Consider the following 27,372-nt stretch of genomic DNA (forward strand, 5'->3'; position numbering starts at 1 on the left):
CGCCTCATTTCCTGTTCCTTGTTTGGTTGTGGACTTAGGGCAGATTCACCCAATCAACTGCCGGTTCAAATCTTAGTTATATATAATTCGTAGGAACTAGGTAATCATGATAGGGTATTATCAACACATTCAAAACTCAGGGTAAACACATCTTCAATTAGTTTTACTTATTAATAAAACTACAAGATACCGAACTAAGTATGACATATTTACTTACAAATCATAGTCTTGGACATTTGAGACTACTCCTCATTGTTAGGAAAATATAGGTTTTTCCTGCGTCAAATTACAAACTTCTTATAGTTTTGTTTACTAATAAAACTATGCCTCATTATTTTAAGTATGACATATTTACTTACAAAATCATAGTCTTGGACATTTGAGACTACTCTCCACTGTTAGGAAAATATAGGTTTTTCCTGGTTCGACACCTTCATTCTATACAAACAAAGATTCATAACTCCTTTTATGAGAAAATATCGGATTTTCTGGAAACATATACATATAGTTACATATTGATATGACTACTTAGTGGATATGTTTGGGTTATATAAAATGAAGATTTGATAGACAGTGGAATGTTTGATTTCCGCCTTATCTCCTGTTCCTTGTTTGGTTGTGGACTTAGGGCAGATTCACCCAATCGACTGCCGGTTCAAGTCTTTGAGTTTATATAACTTATATGCACTAAGTAATCATGGTAGGAAATAACATTGGTCACTTTTCATATACAAATTCTAAGTATCATATATCACTCTTTAAACGTAAGAATCAAATATATTATGTTATCAATGCTAAGGGCTACACTTCAAGCTATTAAGAAAATATAGGATTTTCTGTAATATCATACGAACATTTTCAAGAAACAATAAACGTACCTTCTAAATCAAATACTTATGAACTCACCAACTTAAATGTTGATACATTTTCCAAATCACTTGTATTCTCAGGAAACTAATAAGCAGGTACTCGTACAAGTGTCAAGAAGATGGAGCATAGTAGCTTCAAGTCTTAGTTTTGGTTTTCTACTTTTGAAATCAAACAATCTACGTTATGTAAACGATGTAAACACTCTATTATCAATACAATGGTTGTTGTTGGTTTATTTACTATTTTACATTTGTTATGATACTGTACATGACGTCCTCCGCCCCCGAATGTTTCCGCCGTTCAGGTTTGGGGGTGTGACAGATTGGTATCAGAGCATTGTTTATAGTGAACTAAGTATATCAACTTATAAAAGGTATACAACTATAAATACAATGGGACTAAAGCACTCTTACCAAAAGTTATACTTTTAAATATAAAAATATTTTTGTAAAAGTATACACGCGAACATATATACAAGGAAAGTATCATAATTAAAACAAAACAAAAGTATTAAGATTGTTGAATAGCACGAGTAGGCCTTGGAATATATAATCAGGTCTGGGATGAATATAGCCTGATCAACTATATTTATTCGAGAGGTGATTAGCATATGCCTAGGAATGGTCGGGGTGTTGCAACAAGGTCTAAAACTTACCAATCCTTCATACAAAAGAAACTCTAGAATCAAACATAAAGTTAAAATACTATAGGAGTATTTTTAGTGCAATAAGATAATTTATGTGAAAACTAAAAGACCTTTGCTGGCAGGTCTATAATTACGGAGTGTATGCTCCAAGGCTATATATAATTAAGATTTCATATACTTAGAAGTAGTGATCTTCGCTATACTACCTGTTCCTTGTTTGGTTGTGGTTTTAGAGTAGGATCACTTAATTGAAAGTCTATTTAATGTCAATTATATACAACTGGTATACCCTGCGTACTTATAGGAGGACCCAATAAGGATCACCATAAAAACATTTAATATTCATTAGTCATCCCCATTCTCGCACGACAACATAGTTAGATATAACCACTCCACTACATCAGTCAACAGAGGAGTCAAGGAAGATCAAAAAGTGACTCATAAAGAGAATCCCGAGAAGGGAACAGACAAGGATCAAAGAGATAGAGAAATCATCAAGGACCTGATGCGTTATACTAATAACTAATAAATTGATATAACCTAGTGAGTTAGTGATTACACTATTCACACTACGTGTTAGGCTTAATGCTTTTTCCGACGTGACAAGTAACAGTAAAACAAATCACGAAATTTCAAGTGAGGATATTCAAAAATTCATAAGTTTATTTTAAATAAACCTCTGTTATGAATTGTTTACAAAACACTTTCGGATCATGATACATACAAAGCTAAGATATTTTTTTTAAATCACTCACTAAACATACATTTTTAACACATAATACAAACCTACAAACTTTGATAAAATATTTTTATTTTGCATACAAGTCATCATTTATAATTATCAAAACACCCGTCTGCTAGTAATCGCTAAGCGAAGTACAATGTTCACAATAAATAATAACAAGAATAAACTGAAGGCACCAAAACCATACACATAGAACCCACTGTCGCGCTAACGAACATTTTTCCTAATCGACTTAACACCTGTTACAATGAGAAGTTCCGACATCGCCATTCGACATGAATTGGCTTGGTCCTCACCATACCAGCTCCATGTTCTAAGGGAAGACCCTTCGTAGTAACCGACAACTATCGAAACCCTTTCTATCTGTAATGACAAACCCAACTCCAACTCCCAAATCCACTCTTATTTCAAAATGTAAATTTAGGGACGAAATTCTCTCTAACGGGGGGATAATGTAACAACCGTCAAATTTAGGTCAAAAATTTAACTTTTATAAAACCATAATTGGGATGTACCAAGTGGTAGTTATCGTAACAAGGTTTCCAAAAATATAAAGAACACTAAAATATGAGTTATAACGAAGAAAATATGACCAATCGAAGATCCGCGGCAATACCGGTAAAACACTGTAAAGCGTAAAATGGGAAATTCCAATAAAATACTTTTTGGCCTTAAGTATCTAAATGAAAGTCGTAGATATCATTAAACCGTGAACATACATAAAAAGAACGCTCAAATCTGACTTCGTATGAGGAAGTTATGATTTTTTGAAGTTTCAGAAATAGCAGTAGACAGCTAAAAACTCGAAATAGAGATCGAGTGATTTTTAGTCAAAACGATCTAAACGAGAATCGAAGATCTCGCCGATAGTAATGCAACGGTAAAAAGACAGGCGAAAACGGACGTCAAATGAAGAAGTTATGGATTTTTGACGGAGTTTTCCTGTCCCGACCTACTAAAAATAAATATAATAAAATTAAAATCAAAATTAGCCGACGAAGTCTAAATGAAAGTTGTAGAGCATAATCTCAGCTTCGCGTCGATATAAAGAACGTCGAAAACGGAGTTCGTATGCGAAAGTTATGAATTTCTGAAGTTTGGGGCGCGAACCCCAACACTGTGTCAGAGTTCACGACGTGAAAACAGTGTTCACGACGTGAACTCAGTCCTGACACCTCCTGGAGCCTGCCATACCCCACTTGCGTTGACGCATGCAGTGACGATCAAGCCCACGACGTGAATAAGCTTGGTTCACGACGTGAGACCCCAAAAATGACCCTATAAATAGAAACCGAAGGTCTCGGGTTTAGACTGCTCATTTCTCTTCTTCTGGACACTTTTACTCTGCGTTAAGCATCCCGAGACTACCCCGAAGCCCTGGTAACACCCCTCACACACGACGTGAGTCCCGACGCTCTGAATCTCCCGAGAAACTAACTTCTTTCCGGTCGAAGTGCTGCCCGCGTGAAGCTCGTTTCTTCACCAGAAACTCGCGGTTACGTCAAGAACGATCCTTCTTAGAAACGAAACGCTGCTCGATTCACCACTTATCAGGTGAGTTCATACCCCTACACTTTTCTAAACTTTTTATATATTTTATAGGGGGGAATACAAGTAAACACCCGGTTAATCCCGAGTGAAAACATCAATCTTTTGCTATACCTTTCATGTTGTTTTTATAACTATCATATGGAAATTGTTAACATGCAAAACACCTCACAACACAACTTTACCCTTATGGGATACAATATGTTTTATAAATGAAATACATTTTATTTATACGTTTGCATACTACATTATATCAAGGCTAACCATTTCAACTATAACACCATGTAGTTACAAGTAAATATAACTCATCATTATGTTGTTATTAACACCGTCGAAAGGATAATCTTTTCATACAAAATCATATAAATTATATTGATTATACTTTACAAATCAATCCACTTTTTCTATCGTATAAGGTTATAAATAAAAATCGTTATTTTTATTTACTAAAAGGTTTTTCATATGTTACTAGTAAACTTATTGTTAGCGAATCATCTGTGAGACAGCGGCTTTGTTTAGTAATAAACGAAAGGCCATCACTTATAATCAGAGTCTCCTGGATGGAGAGCGTGAATTTGTGTATAGATCTATACGGGACTGACAATCCCGCACCTTGACTGTTAGCTACAGTCGACCCGGGGTGACAAATGTCATTTACAGTAAGGATATCCGTCATATTAGCATGGTTATAGGAACTCGCAACGCGGAAACAATGACTCTTAGTAATACGCAACTCGATCAAGCTCAAAGGGATAATAACTATATGATTACTTCGTATTTACATTAGGGTTATATATGGCTTTTACTTGATAGACAGTGGAATGTATGATTTCCGCCTCATTTCCTGTTTCTTGTTTGGTTGTGGACTTAGGGCAGATTCACCCAATCAACTGCCGGTTCAAATCTTAGTTATATATAATTCGTAGGAACTAGGTAATCATGATAGGGTATTATCAACACATTCAAAACTCAGGGTAAACACATCTTCAATTAGTTTTACTTATTAATAAAACTACAAGATACCGAACTAAGTATGACATATTTACTTACAAATCATAGTCTTGGACATTTGAGACTACTCCTCATTGTTAGGAAAATATAGGTTTTTCCTGCGTCAAATTACAAACTTCTTATAGTTTTGTTTACTAATAAAACTATGCCTCATTATTTTAAGTATGACATATTTACTTACAAAATCATAGTCTTGGACATTTGAGACTACTCTCCACTGTTAGGAAAATATAGGTTTTTCCTGGTTCGACACCTTCATTCTATACAAACAAAGATTCATAACTCCTTTTATGAGAAAATATCGGATTTTCTGGAAACATATACATATAGTTACATATTGATATGACTACTTAGTGGATATGTTTGGGTTATATAAAATGAAGATTTGATAGACAGTGGAATGTTTGATTTCCGCCTTATCTCCTGTTCCTTGTTTGGTTGTGGACTTAGGGCAGATTCACCCAATCGACTGCCGGTTCAAGTCTTTGAGTTTATATAACTTATATGCACTAAGTAATCATGGTAGGAAATAACATTGGTCACTTTTCATATACAAATTCTAAGTATCATATATCACTCTTTAAACGTAAGAATCAAATATATTATGTTATCAATGCTAAGGGCTACACTTCAAGCTATTAAGAAAATATAGGATTTTCTGTAATATCATACGAACATTTTCAAGAAACAATAAACGTACCTTCTAAATCAAATACTTATGAACTCACCAACTTAAATGTTGATATATTTTCCAAATCACTTGTATTCTCAGGAAACTAATAAGCAGGTACTCGTACAAGTGTCAAGAAGATGGAGCATAGTAGCTTCAAGTCTTAGTTTTGGTTTTCTACTTTTGAAATCAAACAATCTACGTTATGTAAACGATGTAAACACTCTATTATCAATACAATGGTTGTTGTTGGTTTATTTACTATTTTACATTTGTTATGATACTGTACATGACGTCCTCCGCCCCCGAATGTTTCCGCCGTTCAGGTTTGGGGGTGTGACAGATTGGTATCAGAGCATTGTTTATAGTGAACTAAGTATATCAACTTATAAAAGGTATACAACTATAAATACAATGGGACTAAAGCACTCTTACCAAAAGTTATACTTTTAAATATAAAAATATTTTTGTAAAAGTATACACGCGAACATATATACAAGGAAAGTATCATAATTAAAACAAAACAAAAGTATTAAGATTGTTGAATAGCACGAGTAGGCCTTGGAATATATAATCAGGTCTGGGATGAATATAGCCTGATCAACTATATTTATTCGAGAGGTGATTAGCATATGCCTAGGAATGGTCGGGGTGTTGCAACAAGGTCTAAAACTTACCAATCCTTCATACAAAAGAAACTCTAGAATCAAACATAAAGTTAAAATACTATAGGAGTATTTTTAGTGCAATAAGATAATTTATGTGAAAACTAAAAGACCTTTGCTGGCAGGTCTATAATTACGGAGTGTATGCTCCAAGGCTATATATAATTAAGATTTCATATACTTAGAAGTAGTGATCTTCGCTCTACTACATGTTCCTTGTTTGGTTGTGGTTTTAGAGTAGGATCACTTAATTGAAAGTCTATTTAATGTCAATTATATACAACTGGTATACCCTGCATACTTATAGGAGGACCCAATAAGGATCACCATAAAAACATTTAATATTCATTAGTCATCCCCATTCTCGCACGACAACATAGTTAGATATAACCACTCCACTACATCAGTCAACAGAGGAGTCAAGGAAGATCAAAAAGTGACTCATAAAGAGAATCCCGAGAAGGGAACAGACAAGGATCAAAGAGATAGAGAAATCATCAAGGACCTGATGCGTTATACTAATAACTAATAAATTGATATAACCTAGTGAGTTAGTGATTACACTATTCACACTACGTGTTAGGCTTAATGCTTTTTCCGACGTGACAAGTAACAGTAAAACAAATCACGAAATTTCAAGTGAGGATATTCAAAAATTCATAAGTTTATTTTAAATAAACCTCTGTTATGAATTGTTTACAAAACACTTTCGGATCATGATACATACAAAGCTAAGATATTTTTTTTAAATCACTCACTAAACATACATTTTTAACACATAATACAAACCTACAAACTTTGATAAAATATTTTTATTTTGCATACAAGTCATCATTTATAATTATCAAAACACCCGTCTGCTAGTAATCGCTAAGCGAAGTACAATGTTCACAATAAATAATAACAAGAATAAACTGAAGGCACCAAAACCATACACATAGAACCCACTGTCGCGCTAACGAACATTTTTCCTAATCGACTTAACACCTGTTACAATGAGAAGTTCCGACATCGCCATTCGACATGAATTGGCTTGGTCCTCACCATACCAGCTCCATGTTCTAAGGGAAGACCCTTCGTAGTAACCGACAACTATCGAAACCCTTTCTATATGTAATGACAAACCCAACTCCAACTCCCAAATCCACTCTTATTTCAAAATGTAAATTTAGGGACGAAATTCTCTCTAACGGGGGGATAATGTAACAACCGTCAAATTTAGGTCAAAAATTTAACTTTTATAAAACCATAATTGGGATGTACCAAGTGGTAGTTATCGTAACAAGGTTTCCAAAAATATAAAGAACACTAAAATATGAGTTATAACGAAGAAGTTATGACCAATCGAAGATTCGCGGCAATACTGGTAAAACACTGTAAAGCGTAAAATGGGAAATTCCAATAAAATACTTTTTGGCCTTAAGTATCTAAATGAAAGTCGTAGATATCATTAAACCGTGAACATACATAAAAAGAACGCTCAAATCTGACTTCGTATGAGGAAGTTATGATTTTTTGAAGTTTCAGAAATAGCAGTAGACAGCTAAAAACTCGAAATAGAGATCGAGTGATTTTTAGTCAAAACGATCTAAACGAGAATCGAAGATCTCGCCGATAGTAATGCAACGGTAAAAAGACAAGCGAAAACGGACGTCAAATGAAGAAGTTATGGATTTTTGACGGAGTTTTCCTGTCTCGACCTACTAAAAATAAATATAATAAAATTAAAATCAAAATTAGCCGACGAAGTCTAAATGAAAGTTGTAGAGCATAATCTCAGCTTCGCGTCGATATAAAGAACGTCGAAAACGGAGTTCGTATGCGAAAGTTATGAATTTCTGAAGTTTGGGGCGCGAACCCCAACACTGTGTCAGAGTTCACGACGTGAAAACAGTGTTCACGACGTGAACTCAGTCCTGACACCTCCTGGAGCCTGCCATACCTCACTTGCGTTGACGCATGCAGTGACGATCAAGCCCACGACGTGAATAAGCTTGGTTCACGACGTGAGACCCCAAAAATGACCCTATAAATAGAAACCGAAGGTCTCGGGTTTAGACTGCTCATTTCTCTTCTTCTGGACACTTTTACTCTGCGTTAAGCATCCCGAGACTACCCCGAAGCCCTGGTAACACCCCTCACACACGACGTGAGTCCCGACGCTCTGAATCTCCCGAGAAACTAACTTCTTTCCAGTCGAAGTGCTGCCCGCGTGAAGCTCGTTTCTTCACCAGAAACTCGCGGTTACGTCAAGAACGATCCTTCTTAGAAACGAAACGCTGCTCGATTCACCACTTATCAGGTGAGTTCATACCACTACACTTTTCTAAACTTTTTATATGTTTTATAGGGGGGAATACAAGTAAACACCCGGTTAATCCCGAGTGAAAACATCAATCTTTTGCTATACCTTTCATGTTGTTTTTATAACTATCATATGGAAATTGTTAACATGCAAAACACCTCACAACACAACTTTACCCTTATGGGATACAATATGTTTTATAAATGAAATACATTTTATTTATACGTTTGCATACTACATTATATCAAGGCTAACCATTTCAACTATAACACCATGTAGTTACAAGTAAATATAACTCATCATTATGTTGTTATTAACACCGTCGAAAGGATAATCTTTTCATACAAAATCATATAAATTATATTGATTATACTTTACAAATCAATCCACTTTTTCTATCGTACAAGGTTATAAATAAAAATCGTTATTTTTATTTACTAAAAGGTTTTTTATATGTTACTAGTAAACTTATTGTTAGCGAATCATCTGTGAGACAGCGGCTTTGTTTAGTAATAAACGAAAGGCCATCACTTATAATCAGAGTCTCCTGGATGGAGAGCGTGAATTTGTGTATAGATCTATACGGGACTGACAATCCCGCACCTTGACTGTTAGCTACAGTCGACCCGGGGTGACAAATGTCATTTACAGTAAGGATATCCGTCATATTAGCATGGTTATAGGAACTCGCAACGCGGAAACAATGACTCTTAGTAATACGCAACTCGATCAAGCTCAAAGGGATAATAACTATATGATTACTTCGTATTTACATTAGGGTTATATATGGCTTTTACTTGATAGACAGTGGAATGTATGATTTCCGCCTCATTTCCTGTTCCTTGTTTGGTTGTGGACTTAGGGCAGATTCACCCAATCAACTGCCGGTTCAAATCTTAGTTATATATAATTCGTAGGAACTAGGTAATCATGATAGGGTATTATCAACACATTCAAAACTCAGGGTAAACACATCTTCAATTAGTTTTACTTATTAATAAAACTACAAGATACCGAACTAAGTATGACATATTTACTTACAAATCATAGTCTTGGACATTTGAGACTACTCCTCATTGTTAGGAAAATATAGGTTTTTCCTGCGTCAAATTACAAACTTCTTATAGTTTTGTTTACTAATAAAACCATGCCTCATTATTTTAAGTATGACATATTTACTTACAAAATCATAGTCTTGGACATTTGAGACTACTCTCCACTGTTAGGAAAATATAGGTTTTTCCTGGTTCGACACCTTCATTCTATACAAACAAAGATTCATAACTCCTTTTATGAGAAAATATCGGATTTTCTGGAAACATATACATATAGTTACATATTGATATGACTACTTAGTGGATATGTTTGGGTTATATAAAATGAAGATTTGATAGACAGTGGAATGTTTGATTTCCGCCTTATCTCCTGTTCCTTGTTTGGTTGTGGACTTAGGGCAGATTCACCCAATCGACTGCCGGTTCAAGTCTTTGAGTTTATATAACTTATATGCACTAAGTAATCATGGTAGGAAATAACATTGGTCACTTTTCATATACAAATTCAAAGTATCATATATCACTCTTTAAACGTAAGAATCAAATATATTATGTTATCAATGCTAAGGGCTACACTTCAAGCTATTAAGAAAATATAGGATTTTCTGTAATATCATACGAACATTTTCAAGAAACAATAAACTTACCTTCTAAATCAAATACTTATTACTCACCAACTTAAATGTTGATACATTTTCCAAATCACTTGTATTCTCAGGAAACTAATAAGCAGGTACTCGTACAAGTGTCAAGAAGATGGAGCATAGTAGCTTCAAGTCTTAGTTTTGGTTTTCTATTTTTGAAATCAAACAATCTACGTTATGTAAACGATGTAAACACTCTATTATCAATACAATGGTTGTTGTTGGTTTATTTACTATTTTACATTTGTTATGATACTGTACATGACATCCTCCGCCCCCGAATGTTTCCGCCGTTCAGGTTTAGGGTGTGACACTAGTATTTATTTTTACAAATCAAGTATTTTTATCCTGAACCGAAATCAGATTCGCGAAAACCGACGAATCATAACCCGGTTGACGCAAAACTTGAACGCCGTTTCACGGAGATCCGTATATCGGAATTAAATTCCGTTTGAGTATTTAAAATCACCGCGGCCGTGCCATTATGCAGATACTTTTGAAATATTTTTACGAATCCCAAACCCGACGCCACGTAAATCGAGACAAATTAATAAGTAAACCAATAAATAAATAACAATCAAAAGTCAAGCCCTTTACTTGTCTTTGACGATATTAAGTCCAACCCCACTTTTTGATACTGGGATATAGTTTTGTAGTTTTATACACATTCATGTGTAGTCTCTATCACGTGACCCTCTCCTTCATCTTCTTCTTTTTCTGTTAAAACCAAAGCGTCCCAGACATCCTTCCATTGCTGTTACATGACCACCCACACTCACCATTCTCCTCCTGTTTCTCAGTCGAGCAAACCGCCATACACCCCAACCACCCGCTGATTTCCATTGCTTGATATCTTCCCGCACTACCGAGAAACACCACCACCAAGGGTGGTGTTGCCGCTGTGTAACCACCGGGAACCATAGTGGTTCTCCCTACCTTGCCACCGATCGAAACTATCAGACACAACCCAACACCACCTTCCTTTGTCACTTTCTCACTTCTCCGGCGAAGAGAGCCACCACTGTCGGCTGTGGCAGCTCCTCCACCTCCCGACGTCATAACCCACCACCAGCAAACACCCTTCCCAAACACCTTCGGACCATAACCTGAAAAGAAAGCAAACTCCCTGCCCTTTATCTCGTAGAGTTCACCTGAAAAGAAAGGAAACGAAGGCAGCGAAGCTGCCATTGCATGTCTGTCACCACCCACCGTTGGCAAAACCCATTTCACCTCCAACCACCGCTGTGACTATTGGAACGCCTCCATACCGACGTCTACCACCTGAAACCGCCTGGCGTTCTTTCCCTCTCGTCAAACCCGTCTGAATAGAAAAGCAAACGCAGCAAGGCAGCCATCGCCGCCCTCCGTCGCCGTTGTTGTGGAGTCCCGGACGCCACCGCCATCACCGAGCTGCTGCTGCCCAGTCACCCTAGCCATCACCGGCCACTGTAAGTCCGAATCACCACCACCATTTGTAACCTTTGTATATGATTCCTCCGGCAACGACACATCGATGCGAACCTGAAGTGGGTCTCGTATTTTCTTTCGCGTTCTGTAACATGAACCGGGGGAAAACACGATGAAATCCAAACATGACTTAAAGTTGTTTAAATTAAACCCTCCACTGTTAGAATTGTATGACTTTGGCCCCTCTTGGAGATTCGATTTTCATATGAAGCCAAACTTGCACTAAAATGTCCAAGAATTGTCCCTCCATCCGAGAAACCCAGCAAACCAAGTCCTGGAACCTTAAATTAGGTTAAAATGTGCATATTAGACCCCTGGTTTGCGAGCTGTCTGCAAGATCAGTCCATCAAGTTTGAATTTGGCAAAATCAACCCTTAGACTTTATTTATTTTAATCAAGGCCACCCTATACTTAATAATTAATACCAAAACTACCCTTGGTTTTACTAGGTAACATAAATAGACCCAGTGATTCGTTTTAAGGGTACGAGACGTCACGAAACGACTTTCATGACAAATTTCACCCTCGAGCCTTGTTCACGCTTCAAGGGTGAGTGTTTACGGCCCCTTTTTTTAATATTTTTACGCTTTGGGGGAGAATACATGTGCTATATATATTTATTGATCTTGACAAACACTTACCAATTTCAAAACTAGTTTATAAATATTATTTCGTTAAATAATATTTTATTTACAAATAAACTATTAATAACTATGTTGTATGTAAATATGTTACAAACTGTTTCTAAATAATACAAATAGTCGAGACAAATGATTTCTGCATACAAAATATTATGATTTTATGACAAAATATGTTATTAAACTTATGTCATAAAAAATTACCAACTTTGTAGTATTTCAAGTTCATACCAAACATACATATACGAGTTATCAAACTCTTATCTTGAAATCATTTATGTACTGTGTACACTACCATGAGATTTACCACTTGTTTGAACGAGCATTACACATTTTTATGGATTTTCTTATAGAGTATAACCGGTTTTTCATGACAAACTCTAGTTAAGGGCCTTATGAGTGAGACATTATTCATTACCCTAAGTGCAAACAAACACTTAGAAGACCCACACCACTATAACCGTTAATCTTCGGAGCTGAGATACGTATGTATAGATCTATACGGGTAGACATCCCCACCTGTGGTTGCTAGCTACAACCTCGACCGATCAATCGAAGCGGGTGATAAATATCTAAAACAGTTTTACGACGTCCAATGAAGCGTCGTAGGGGTAGGTACAGTCACATAGCTCGGTTATAGGACTCACTATAAGCATTAACTAGATCTCATAACCTAGAAACCACGCTGATTATCAAACATTTTGAGTATGTATTTACTGCAAACATTTTGAGTATGGATTTACTCACGGTTCTCTGAGTACGAAACATTTTGAGTATAGATTTACTCGCGGTTCCTCTGGTTACTAAACATTTTGAGTATGGATTTACTCACGTTTTCACTGATTACCAAGCATTTTAAGTGCGGATTTACTTATGATTTCTCTGTCTATCAAATATTTTAAGTATGAATTTACTTACAATTTCTCTTTTATCAAACATTTCCAAATATGGTTTAAACTAAAAAATGAATACTTTTTAGTCTTTTAAAGTATCATTACTGCGGTTAGCAGAAAACCTGAATAACCAATCTCTAACTTCAATATACCACTGCAGCTGACTCACAAACTTTGCCTTCACATTTTCCGGTGCTTCTGACTTGGATGCACGACTGATGAATTTTTAAGAGCTTTAATTGGAACTAGGTGTTTGTCAAGGACTCGGAAGAAGTCCTTGTTTGTTTTTCTTTTCTTGTAGACAAACCCCAGCACCGGCTCATCAATGGGCCCTTCAGCTAGCAGATCAACTTCCGGTAGAACATAATCAATCTTGGCAAGGAAGTTTTCAGTTCCAAATAGATGTGCCAATTCATAGTCGCATCGGCAGAATTCACCTACATAGTCTTTGAGAAAGCTTAAGGCAGCGTGGTAAGCTTCCATGCTGATACTGTCATTTTGATGATTCCGAAAATGTGCTACGATAGTCAAGATGTCGTTCGGATTGATCGCAGGGAAGTCAGCATCAGTGATGGTGTATTGAGTTGGTTTATTCCGGAAGATGTAGTACTAGAACAACACACAGTTGAGTTTAAACTTGGTTAGAATCTTCCTTCCACACCCTGAGACTTTTGTAATTCTCGTCTTAGACCACACTTCTTTTAGAGGAAGTGTGTTTTTAGAATAGAAGGTCTTCAGTCTTTCACGCTCAGTTCGGATGATCAATTGCGGATCATCTTCAGGATGTAGAGGAGCAAACTTGGTGTAATACTTGCTGTACGGAGAGAGACGAAGATCGAGTTGGTCCGAATCACTGTTGGAAATATCATAGTACATGAAAGGTACTATGTCTAAATCATGGATAATTCCTTCTCGGAATATAGGAGAGATCCCCAGCATCGGATTAGGATTATCTTTGAGCGCTTGAATCCGGATGCTTTCCTCTAAAGCTTGATTGATTTCTTCTTGGGACCAACCTGATTTCGGATTTGGTGGTGGTACGGAGTAATGAGCTTGATAACTTGCCGAGATGGGCTTCTTACCCTTGTCTTTGTTGCGCACGGAGATGATATGTTGCATGTTTTCATCGATGGTAAATTTCGGAGGTGAGGATTGAAGAGGTTCTTCCGGAATATCGTCAGGAATCCGGAGAGGAGAGCCTTCATCAATTGGAGCAATTTTTGGCACAGGAATTGGAGTCACATAGATGTGGTGGCTCGGAAGGCATCAACCGTCAGTTTAGTTTTTTTGTAGTGGTGTTGATTATGATGGCATGTGCGGAATTAGAAAGATCTAGTGAATCATCATGTAAAATCAAGAACACAAGGAGTAAATAAATCTTTGTAAGCTCATATTAGATCTAGAAAGGATATACAAATGGGTTTGTACAAAGTTTCTCTCTCTAGTCTAACACTCCAAATGGTTCCTTACATAATGGGAGTCACTCACTTCCTATTTATAGGAAAGACTCAACCCATTTACACATACAAGAGGGTAAGCCTAAAACACTACATCTAAGAGTGACTTTGCACCCTAACATTCTCCCCCTCAAAGTTAGGATTGGATGTCCGGCTTCAATCTCCAATGAGCTAGCGCGATCAAGACCAAACTCCCCCTCGAAGTAACACCGGTTTTCAAATCCGCAAATGAATATTCGACAAACCCGAGAAGCTTCGAATACCCATCATTCTCCCCCTTTTTATAATCAAAAAATGATTATAAAACCCATTAAGGGTGAGAAGCGCTCGAGGAATGAACAATACAATACTCCCCCTTGATGTGTACCAAAAATGAATCACCAAAAATCTTGCACGGAAAAACAATCACGAAAAAGCCACAAAAAATTTCCAATTTATGAAATTTTTTTACTTTTTGGGTGAAAGTTGCAAGATTTTTCAAAAACCGGGTAAAAATCGTCACTTTCTGAATTCTGCAGGGACCCGTTGCGCCAAAAACAGCCAAATATGCGAAACACTATCCCATCTGCGAAAGTGGGCATAAAGCGTAAATTCGCACAAACTACAGGGACCAGAACTGTAAAATCTTCATTTTCTCAGAAAATAAGTCCAAATTCGAAGTTGGGTATTTTCTGCCAACTTTTCGAAACTGTAGGGACTCACTTCGAAAATTCTGTATTCTCATCAAGTTTTGCTCCAAATTCGAAACTGGACCAATTTTGCCATCTTTTCGAAATTTCAGGGGCTAATTTCAAAATTTGTGTGATTTCTTCTCCAATTCGCTTGTTCCAGACGACGCCTCAAAAATTTCGACAGTTTGAGAAAAAATCTTCGTACGTTCCAATCAAATTCTTCGCACGTCGATATACAATTCTTCGTACAATAATCTTCGTTAGTCGATACGGGTAAAACCTTCGAAACTTATCAACCCAAAATCTTCAACTATCAAGTGTCGGAGTGTCGATTACACCCAAAACGTTCGAAATTCGCCTCTTAGTCTCGACTCCAAACCATAACCCATCTGTTCGTCCATTACTCCAATCGGCATCAACAAAATCAACCAAACTTGAATTCAATCTTATGAACTTCGCTTTTCATCTACTCAAAACCATCGACAACACAGGGACCCTTCGCACGTCAACTTAGATTTCAAACCATCAAAGCGAACACCTTTGCTTTCTTCCCCAAATTCGTGTTATCAGATGTTAATCCAAAACATTCGAAATCAATTTCCATCCTCCTTTCTATCTATCAAACCTTCAATAGTTCGTTATCAACCAATAAACCAAACTCGACATCAAAACTGTGAAAACAATCGACAATCCAAGCCCATATTGAAATCAAAACTTGAAATCGTCGTTTGTCTTCTTCCCATTCTCCATTAGTAAACATCCAATCAAACACGAATCCAATTATCGAATTCCCAGTACCTGTTCGTAGATTGACTCAAGGCTCCATCGATTCCAAACTATCGCTTTTAACAAATCACTTTGATTCGAAAATCAGAATCAGCTCCTTCTTCCGTGTTCATTATCAACTTTCATGATTTCGTTATCAACCTTCAACAATTCATAACGAACATCGATTTCCAATTCTCAAAGAAAATCAATTTTGACTTTTATTCGACCATTGAAATCGAACTGTCTACACCAATCCAAATTCGATCCTATCAAGTCAAAATCAAATCCAACAATCTCAAAGTCGATTTCAATTTGAACAATTACATCAACAATCGAATACAAACTCCTATGAATCATTTCAAAATAGAAATCAGCTTCAAGCAACTGTCAATTTCAAAAGTCGATTTTGACTTTTAATGAACTTTCGATTTCAAAACATTTAACTATAATACAGATTTCGACTTCAAGAACAAAAATCATTCGATTTTTACCATTCAGTTACTATCCCCAAACAGTTGACATCGATTTGAGATACTCAAAATACTCGACTGAAGCGAGATATAAGACATTGAGATGAAAGCAATTTTGACTTATTGATTGACTTAGAATCGATGGGTGGGCTCAAAAGAATGAACAGTAAACAAATAAATTGTGGATTGGGCTTTGAATGAACATTATCCAGATGAATTTGGGTTTTGATTTTTGAGTTTAGTGAACAGTAATGGAATTATAATATTGGAAAATGATTTTGATATTTGTTTTTAGGATTTTAATCTAAACAAAAATAATTGGATCAATCAAAGGGGTTGAAACGGATTTGATCCAATGAGTCAAATCGATCAAAAATGAATAACGAAAAATATGAATCGAAATCATGGATGTTTTGGAATCCATTTGAGAATTTGAGATACCATTTTGACGAATCAAGTTCCATTTTCAACAAACGAATCAAATTTAGAAGATCTTGGTTCTTTTGTTGGAATGAGGAAATCTCCAATTTGAACATTGTACCACCCACTATGCGAGATGTACAACTCGTTCTTCGTGTTCTTCATTGATCCAAGAACATCTTCAAAAGAACCATCAACACTTTTGGGTTTTGACTTCAAATTCAATACAACACTTGGAGATTGTTGCTTTGGAACCCAAATTTGCTTCACGGATTTCGGCTTCACAACATTTGACAAGTTTTGTGAGTAAACCCGCTTATTTTTGCGATTGATCTTCTTCTTCTTTTTCTTTCTCATCTTTTTGCATCTTGAAGACTTGATTTCATGAACAAACCCACTTTCCACAACTTTAACTTTATGAGTTTGAATCAAATCTTTTGGAGTTTGATACTTATGAATTTCTTGGATCACCAGCTTCCGATAAGGAATCATTCCTTCAAACGAATCACAAGAACACAAAATATCATCGGTTTGAACTCCAATCGAGCAAAAAACTTTTTCATCTTGAGAATCAATTTGAATCTTCTTATCATGAACTTCAAGAACATCAAGAACATCACATTGAACTCCATTGTCAACAACTTCAACAACCTTAAGAGCACGAAGATCATTTGGGTCTTCAATAAGAGAAATATATTTCTTTCTGAACAAATATTTTTCTTCTCCAATCTTATCACTACTACGTGATGATATGGACCATGTAATATCAGCCAACCATTTGATCTCACAAAGTGGTTGAAATATCAAGCTTCCATGATCATCCTTCAATCCTCCATAAGAAACCATAGTTCCCCATGAAATCAACTTGTTTAACACCAACCCATAATATTGATTTTTATTGACTTTGTATTTGACATCTTCAACGATCACAATCCAAGAATTATATGGCAAATTCACCATGATCACAAAAACTTGAATTCTAGAGAGAGAAAGTGATTTTGAATGGGTTTTCTAGAGAGAGAAAGTAAAAATAACTTGAATTCTAGTGAAGAAAATCGAATTTTGAATAGAATCAAAGATGAATTCGATTTCTAGAATCCAAAAACTCTCTAAATAATGAAGATCAATAAGAACATAAAGAATCACCAAATCAAGAAAGCCATCAAGGATCAATTCTTGATCCAATCAAGAACATCCGCTCTGATACCAATTGTAGTGGTGTTGATTATGATGGCATGTGCGGAATTAGAAAGATCTAGTGAATCATCATGTAAAATCAAGAACACAAGGAGTAAATAAATCTTCGTAAGCTCATATTAGATCTAGAAAGAATATACAAATGGGTTTGTACAAAGTTTCTCTCTCTAGTCTAACACTCCAAATGGTTCCTTACATAATGGGAGTCACTCACTTCCTATTTATAGGAAAGACTCAACCCATTTACACATACAAGAGGGTAAGCCTAAAACACTACATCCAAGAGTGACTTTGCACCCTAACATTTTTTCTTAGCCATTTCGACACTTCTTCGGAACACATCAGGCAGTGTAGATGGCCAAGAGACTGCTGACCGAATCCTTTGTTCTTCCTCTGTCATTACTTTAGTAGGGAGCTTCTTTGGAGCATGAAATCCTACTACTGCATTTGTAACATACTCCACTTCTTCATCACTGTCATAGTCATCATCATCATCAGCATCATACGGAGAGCCAGTGAGAACGTGCACATCATCATCTGAACTTTCATCTTGGAGTGAAAACTCCAAGGCAAGTTTCCAAAATTGGGCTCTAGAGCTGGGTCCTTCTCCCCCTCTTGCAACGGAAGTATTGGCGACCGGTGCAAGCAAAGACGACTCCTTAAGATCGGAAAATTTGTCAAGCACCTTTTGGAAGCTGGTGTTGAGTTGGAATGTCAGGGTGTGTCACACCCCCGAACCAGGACGGCGGAAACGTCCGGGGGCAGATGACGTCATTGTATAGTATCATAACAATTGAATATGAATGAAACATAGCAACCAAACGGCATACATTGAGATAACAAACTTACATTGTTTATATATTGTATTTGTTCACAAATTACACAAAAGTGACAGAAATGTAATTTCCAAAATGCAGCAAAATATCCAACATCCATGGATCAAGTACCTGCTTACTGTGTTCCTGATAATACAAGTCATTCTGAAAAGCGTCAACATAGAATGTTGGTGAGTTCATAAGAATTTTGTATAAAAATGGTTTGTATCTGCTTTGTTTGAAAATGTTGTATGTTTCCAAAAAATCGGATATTTTCTATCATAGTGTGTGTATGTCCCATACCAAAGACTGAAATTGTATGTATGCATGTATCTGTCTATCTTGTATATGTATGTACGTTCCCCAGAAAATCCTATATTTTCTAATGTATAAAAAGTTGTAGCCGTAAAACCCTAAGACCGGAATAGCGATAGTAGTGTAGTGAAAATGAAGTGTAGTTTTATATTTTATAAAACCAATGAAGTGTATGTTTTCCCGTAAACCAAAATAGTGTTGTTAATCCCTACGTGAGTCATTATAACCATGCTTGATGTGACTTTTATGCCTGTTGCGACGTTCTTCAGGCGTCGGAATCGGTAAGATATTTGTCACCCTAGACTGGTCCCGTCTAGCTGTAGCGAACAACTCAGGTGTGGGGGTGTCAATCCCCGTATAGATCTATACACAACTATCTCGCTCTCCCTCCAGGAGACTCTGGTTATAATTACTGGACTTAGAGTGTACGCTAGATAGGTACGGTGAAGGTAGTGTCTCACTGGAGCCTTAACGGATTTACGCGAACTTTGACTCCCATTATTGAATAATGAAAATGGCATTACTAGTGTGAATTTATGACTGAAGTTTTATGACACGCGATTGACAGGTTTCATGACTCGCTGTTTATGACATGCGTTTTACAAATTTCATGACATGCAGTTTATTACTCATGCTTTATGAGCTTTATGATAGGCAGATTATGACACGCGAATTTTTCTGTCATGAATTCTGTTTTGTATACCATTTTGGTTAAATTATTTATAATGATTTTTATAAATAATCATTAGTGAACATGTCTAATTGTAACATATGTTGTAAAAATAGCATAATATCTTAGGTTTTCAGCCATTAAAATAGTGACAACATAGTTACGACTATTTTACTAATAAAAATTATTTTTAGCAAAATATCAAGCTTTGTAGTTTGTTTAACACACCATAACCGGTTTGAAAGTTTTGTAACACAAAATATTTTATTTTGTTTTGACTCTAATAAGTCACGATTTTTACAAAAACACATATAATAACCTTGAGATTTATTATATTCAAATATTTGTGTAAAGTATAAGAGTTGAACATGCATATGTCCAAGAGTTAAACATGTTTGGGCATAACACTCATATTTTCGCCATTTTTTAGTGTACAATCATGACCACGAAAACTTTTATGTAACAAAGATGTTATCAATATTTACTTCACGATTTTAACACATGTTAAGAACCTTTTTATTCAAGAACTTGTTCCATTTTCAACCCATGACTATGATGCATGCAATTACCCAAAGGATAAACTTAATCTAGCATACTTGGAGCTTGTCAATCACGAGTTTATGGTGTGTTAGTATGAGATATTCAACATCATAAGCACAACTTGTTACATAAACATGATGGTGCATGCAGATATCCAAAGGGTAAACGAGACTTGACTTGTATCCCCCCCCCCCCCCGAAAAGTATGAAAAAAACACGAAAAGATGGGGGTATGAAGCTCACCTTGATTTCGTGTGATAGGAAGAAGAAGAAAGAAGTTGTTGAGCCTAGCCTTGTGTAACTTGAAGAGATTCTCGAAATTTCAGGTGCTCTAAGGATCATACACACGAAAATGAGTGTGTAAATGGAATGATCTTAACACAAACATGTATAATAGCACTTTGAGTTTCACAAGGAACTTACTAAAATGTCTAGGATGGATTTTTTGGTGATGATGCTCTAAATTTTGAGAGAAGAGATGAGAGGAATTTCTTGAGAGCAAAGTGAGTGAAATGAATTTGTGAGGTGTGTGTGTGTGTGTGTGCTCGGGCGCAAGTATAAGAGGGAGAAGGAAATTGAGTGCATTGTTGCATGTGGGGTATTTATGGGTGTTGCATGTAGGCATGGAGTTTAATCCAATGCTTGGCTTGGTTGTTCTATAGTTATAAGGGTGCAAAGTCATGAGGTGTCACCACCTTTTACCATTTCTTTTTTTTTTGTCTTGACTCCCAATCGAAACCCTAGGAGGTTTTCGGCCATAGAGGCTTCCCAAGGGGGTTTTCGGTTTTAGGGTGGCCGAAAACACCCTATGTTCTTAATGGATTTTTCGGTTTGGAGTGTGTATGAGCTTTTGAACTTAATTGGGCCCAATAAGGGAGTTTTCGGTCCAATAAGGCCCAAAAGAAATGGGTTTTCAGCCTAGAGTGTTTGGGCCGAGAATTCTTGGGCCAAGGCCCAAAATTGATTGGGTTTAGCTATTGGATCAAGTTTTTGGGCTTGCAAGAGGCTATTTCAACTTGATTCTTAATGTATGCTCATATGTATTCTAATAACATTGTAGTTTGAATTTCACTAATTTGATGCAGTAAGGTTACATAGAGAAAAAAATTTTGTACATAAATCACCATCTCAACCCTAAATTTGCTAGTTGTGACAGGGCGTCATAAGCTTCAGCAGTGGGAGCCTGAGCTTTCAGATGATCAAATAACTTCCCAAGAACGGAGAGCATTTCGTCGAACTTGTGATTCGGAACATCAACAATGTTCCAACACGCTCTGAGGAGTTTAAGGAGGACCTGCTGCATAATGAGATTCATCGCATTCGTCTTCCGGATCTTTTTCTCTAGCCTTTAAATTTTTTTCTCATGTCGAACATGAGTTTGCTTTATGAGCTCGTTAGTGGCAGCAACCAAATCATCGTGAACCTTGAGCATTTGAGTGATGGTGTCGAGATAGTGATCAACGGAGGCATCGTACCTCTGTTCAACTTGTTCCATAGCATGCTTGAGTCGGAGAGAAACAAGCTGATCCAATTGGGATTCCCTTTCAGCAGTGGTGGATCCGGATTTATTGGCTTCGAACAAGGATTGGAGGATAGCGTCAAGTTTGGAATCCAATCTGGAAACCTTTTCGTCGATCTTGGAGTTGAGTCCGGCCACCGTGGTTTCAATTATATCCACCTTTTTCATCGTGTCAGCGACATTATCCTGGATTTTAAGAAGGGTAAATGGATCGATGTAGTTTCCTGCGGAAGATCCCGTGTCCTAAGTGGAATCCTAAGGCTTGTTTTTGGTGGGTTTTGGATTGACAGGAGGTTCTGAAGGACCATGCTTGTTGGTGGCAGCATCATCATGAAGTTTGGGAGTTGATTTCGTTTCTGCATCAGGAGTGGAGGATGAGGATCCGAAATCAAAAGTTGATTTGGATGAGGATGGCTTGGACTGAAATCGAACGGAAGGCAACACAGGAGTGTCAGCAACATTAGTACCATCTTCATTAAACATGACATCTTCGGAAAGTTCTTCATCCGGATCAGAATGAAAAGTGTCATGAGTTTGAGACTTTGGAGTTTCTCCGGAAGCAAATTCCAAATCAGTGACATCATCAGCAGGAGCAACAAACGGTGAGTTGCTTTGGATAGCTCTATTCCGCATTGAAATGAGAGTAGCTTAAACTTGGGATCTTGTGAGTTCCGGATGGCTCGAATGAGCCCTGTCAACAACATCTTCCCATAAAGGATCATTAACACCTGGTCGTCTTGTACCCTTTCCAGGTATCAGACCAGTTGAGGCACCTGAGGTTGGAGGGACTGCTCCAGCCTTAGAATGCTTGGGGTCCAGAACAGGGGTTTCGGACCGTGAAAGTGTGGAAGAAATTGGGATATCAAATTTGACACGTGGGTTTGTTCCAGGGGCAAGGAACTTTGTTCAACACCTGTATCACCTTTTTAGGAAGGTGAGGGTGGATGATGTGCAGACTCCCCGTGGGTGTGTGCATGTGATTTTGAAACGTCGAGGTGTACCTCGGATGAGTGGGTAGGAGGGGTAGACTGATGGCCAGAGTCAGCCGGAGTGTCATGGGCTCCTTCCTTTTCAGAGGAGGAACCGACTTTGGTTCTCTTTCTAGTTTTTGGCTTTGAGGGAGAAGTCTTCCTTTTAGCGGACTTGTTTTTCTTTCCTCCGGACGAAGTAGGTTTGGCCACTTCCGAAATGGGATCAATGGGGACCGGGGCAGATTGTGTCGGGTTATACACAACCGAAGTCTCCAAGTGGTGTTTCAAATGAATATATCCGGAAGGGATAAGGGACAACATGTGTTCCGGCAAACATCGAATAGGTCTAAATGAAGATTGGTCCGGAATGCGATAATGTTTAATAGTTTTGAAAGAAACATATACCTCTTTAGGAATTGTAGCCACCGGAATTGGTTCGGACCTTTATTTGTATAGTTGTTGGATCGTCAGTTTCCAGAACCTAAGGCTCGAAATTTCGTTGGGCTTCCTCTTGATGGCGAATTTCCGGAAATCTTGCCATAGGACTTCAGGAAGATCCACAACATTGTTCTTTCCGGAGAAGATGTTGTAGACGGCATATAACTAGTCCTTACTGAGGGTGTCCGTTCCTCCATGCTTTCCGGACAGTCCCCTAATGATGAAGTGCATCAGAACGGTCCAAAGACCAGAAATGGCTTATTTCTTAAACTCATTCGCCTTGTACTCCTGATCGTAACCGATGTGGTTCAAGAATTGTTGAAATTCCTCGGGAGTCGGTTCTTGAACTTTGAATCCAATAGGATTTTCCTTAACACCGATCGTATTGAGGAACGTGGATTTGTGGATTGGAACGATGCGATCGCCTATAATTTTGTTTCCAGAACATCATTGTAGATTCTAACCCTCTCGAAGGTTGTATGAAGAAAAGAGAGTGGAAGTGGTGGTTCTGGGATTTTAGAGAGGGGAATGGAGATAGGATGATGAGCAATGAACTCAATCATCACTCGGATGGATTCATCGAAGTCCATGGGATTGAGTGAGAAAAGATGTATAGTATCCCTGAGGAATGGTTCGGGCGACTTTGAAAACGATGATCCCTTTGAGGACTTCTTCTCACTGGCTTCTATGGCAGACTTATAGGATATATAGATGGTGTTCATATCTGTTTGGATCTGGGTTAGATAAGATTCACAAAGAGACATATCAAAATTATTATCAGTAATCATGGATTTTACCTGCTGAACGATGCTTCGACCTGGTGGATCGTTAGTGGACATATAGCAGTAATTTGGTTCAGCAACCTCATCTTCATCTTCTGGCCCACAGGACCAATAGCCTTCATCACATTCAATTGTTTGTCTTTCCACTAGACACATGTTTCTTCCAGTAACCATATCATCATCATCTCCAGAATACCAATAGCCTTCCACATCTCTTGAGACAGTTGTAACAAATGCATTTTCACTTTCAGCCATCTCCTGAGCTCTTTGTGCATAGTAAGCAGAATCCTTGACTTTGGATTTTAGAGGAGCTTCAGCCAGACAATCTTTTGCAAAATGATTTGCATGAACACATTTATGACACACGATTTTTGGTTTGTCTGATTTCGGAATCTGTTGAGGTTCCGGGCTGGAATTTGGTTTAGAGATGTTTGGTTTGTAAGCTGATGGATTTTCTGGAGTGGATTGAGGTTCCGGAGCTGAGTATAGTTGAGGATTGTTTTTATGAGGAGCATGAAAATGGTTATGATACGGTTTGTAAGATGGATTAAAAGGACGTTTATATTTCATGGAAAGTAGTGCAAACTCCTGTTGGAAATGGAGTTCGGAGTCCATAGCTTCTGAATCAGGATTACCATCAACAAGATAGTTAGAAGTGGGCAATATGGTTAAGGAGGATTGAACAGGTGGAACAATAGATTTGAAGGGGTCCAAGGTGGATGGGTTCGGAATAGGTGGTTCAAAGGAACTGACGAGAGAAAGAGGACCTCCTGAGAGTTCTCTTAAGGTCTGAGCAACGTTTGATTCATGACCTTGAAGTTCATCAAATAGTTGGTAAAGCTTCAGCTTCTTCAGATATTCATTGCTTTGAAGACAAGATTTCACGTTTCCCATCCTTTACCGAGGCTGTTTATGAATTTGAGATTGTACTCCAAGGGAGTTCGGACAATCCCATGAGCAGTCATGTTGTTGACCATGATTCGGTACCGGTTGGAGGTTGAGGCAACTGATTCACCAGGAGTTGTTGTAAAAGTGTCAAACTCGTTGACAACAGAGGTTAGACGCTTGTCTTTCATGTTTTCTGAACCTTCGAACAGATCTTGAAGAGTATCCCAAATCTCTTTGGCAGATTTGCACAACTTAATGTGCTCAAAGAGAGATGGTGAAACACCAAACACCATTTCGTAAAATGCAACTTGATCAGCATGCAGTTTTTTGATATCCTCAGCAGTAAGAGGTGTTGGACGATTTTCATCTTGACCCATGAGTTGAGCAGCAGCATCTCTAACTGTTGTTCTAACTGGAACATGAGAACCTTCTTTGACGGATCTCCAGATAGCTTCACCTTTCTCTTTACCCAGTAAAAACCTTTCCATTCTGACTTTCCAATGATCATATTTTTCAACAACTAGCAGTGGGGCACGAGTATGGCAACCGATGCTATTTGCTATTTGCATTGATTACATTTGTTGAGTATTAGAAGTATCCATTGAAGTTAAGATATCTTCAAGCAAAAGTGGTATATATAAGAACTTTTATCCTGAACACACAAATGGTTGAAATACCAGGGTAATTTCACACCAACTATAATCTGATCTTATGGATTCAAAGGACAACCACTCAAGCTCTGATACCAATTGTAAATACAAGATGATCTGATGCGCAGGGACAAGGTTTGAAAACTCAAACCTTGAGTTAATGCTTAAGATCAATGTTTGCAACTAAAGAATGTTCCAGTCAAGTCTGGCAAGACCATTCAAGTCTGAGTTAATGCATTCAACAAAGTATTCAAGACATAAATGAAGAGTGAAGATAATGATCAAGGTAAAGACAATAAATGAATAAGAATGATAGAGTGAATGATTTGAAAGTGAATAGAAAGTAAAGTAAACTAGAATAATGCTATCTTTGGTTGAACAATTTGTCACTTGAATTTGACCTTGAAAGCTCCTATAAATAGGAGAACAAATTACATCGTACTGACCACATACATACATAGGACTGGATAATAGAGTTACTCCTGACACTCTGATTATCTAAGTAAACAAAAGAGACTAAGTCCTATGACATGTTACATCAAGCTAAATGACAAAATAAATTAATACAGACGGATAGACACAAACTCCATTCCGGGATGTCTTCACTTCTTTCGGATCCACTACTCTGATCTTCTACTCCGGACAAAAACATCACTTCGGACCACATACTGACTCCAGAACAATTACACTTCGGAACTGAAACTGACTTCAGAACTTACTGGATGATTGCTAGAGGTTCACTTTTAAGTTCCAACAATACACTTTTATGAATATATCGAATTTACTCGGCTTTTATAGAAAAAATATAATGTATACCTTAGTTAATGGCTTTTATAGTGAGACATTATTCATTACCTAAGTTTAATCACTTAGTATAACCACGATGGATCAATCGAAGTGGGTGATAATTATCTTTTTCCGTTTATCCACGACATCCAATGAAACATCGTAAGGGGTTATATCTAGTCACATAGCTCGGTTATAGGACTCACTATAAGCATTAATTGGATTATTTACCTAGAAACCACAGATACGGTTTCTCTTACTGTAAGCATTAACTAGATTATTTACCAAGAAACCACATATATGGTTTCTCTTACTATAAGCATTAACTGGATTATTTACCTAGAAACCACGGATACGGTTTCTCTTTGTATAACCATTAACTGGATTATTTACCTAAAAACCATGGATACGATTTCTCTTACTATAAGCGTTAACTGGATTATTTACTTAGAAACCACGGATATGGTTTCTCTTTCTATAAGCATTAACTGGATTATTTACCTAAAAACCACGGATACGGTTTCTCTTACTATAAGCATTAACTAGATTATCTACCTAGAAACCACGGATACGGTTTCTCTTTCTATAAGCATCAACTGAATTGCTTACCTAGAAACCACAGATACGGTTTCTCTTTCAATAAGCATTAACTGGATTATTTATCTAGAAACCACGGATTTGGTTTCTCTTTTTATAAACATTAACTGGATTATTTATGTAGAAACCACGGATTCGGTTTCTCTTTTTATAAGAATTAACTGGATCATTTATCTAGAAACCATGGATTCGGTTTCTCTCTTTACCACATTTTAAGTATGGATTTACTTATGATTTATCTCTTTATCAAAAATTTTACGTA

General features: G+C 37.1%; 1 long non-coding RNA gene across 1 annotated transcript; it reads left to right on the forward strand.

Moving 5' to 3' along the window:
• Positions 1 to 10,863: 10,863 nt before the first annotated feature.
• Positions 10,864 to 19,132, forward strand: LOC145168745 (uncharacterized). Its single transcript, XR_013742054.1, has 3 exons — positions 10,864 to 11,607; positions 12,076 to 12,175; positions 19,058 to 19,132. It is a non-coding gene; the product is annotated as an uncharacterized LOC145168745 (long non-coding RNA).
• The last annotated feature ends 8,240 nt before the right edge of the window (positions 19,133 to 27,372 follow it).

This window comes from Lactuca virosa, chromosome 4, assembly GCF_052849685.1.
Source record: "Lactuca virosa cultivar CGN04683 chromosome 4, Lactuca_virosa_CGN04683_v6, whole genome shotgun sequence".
Classification (NCBI taxonomy): Eukaryota; Viridiplantae; Streptophyta; class Magnoliopsida; order Asterales; family Asteraceae; genus Lactuca; species Lactuca virosa.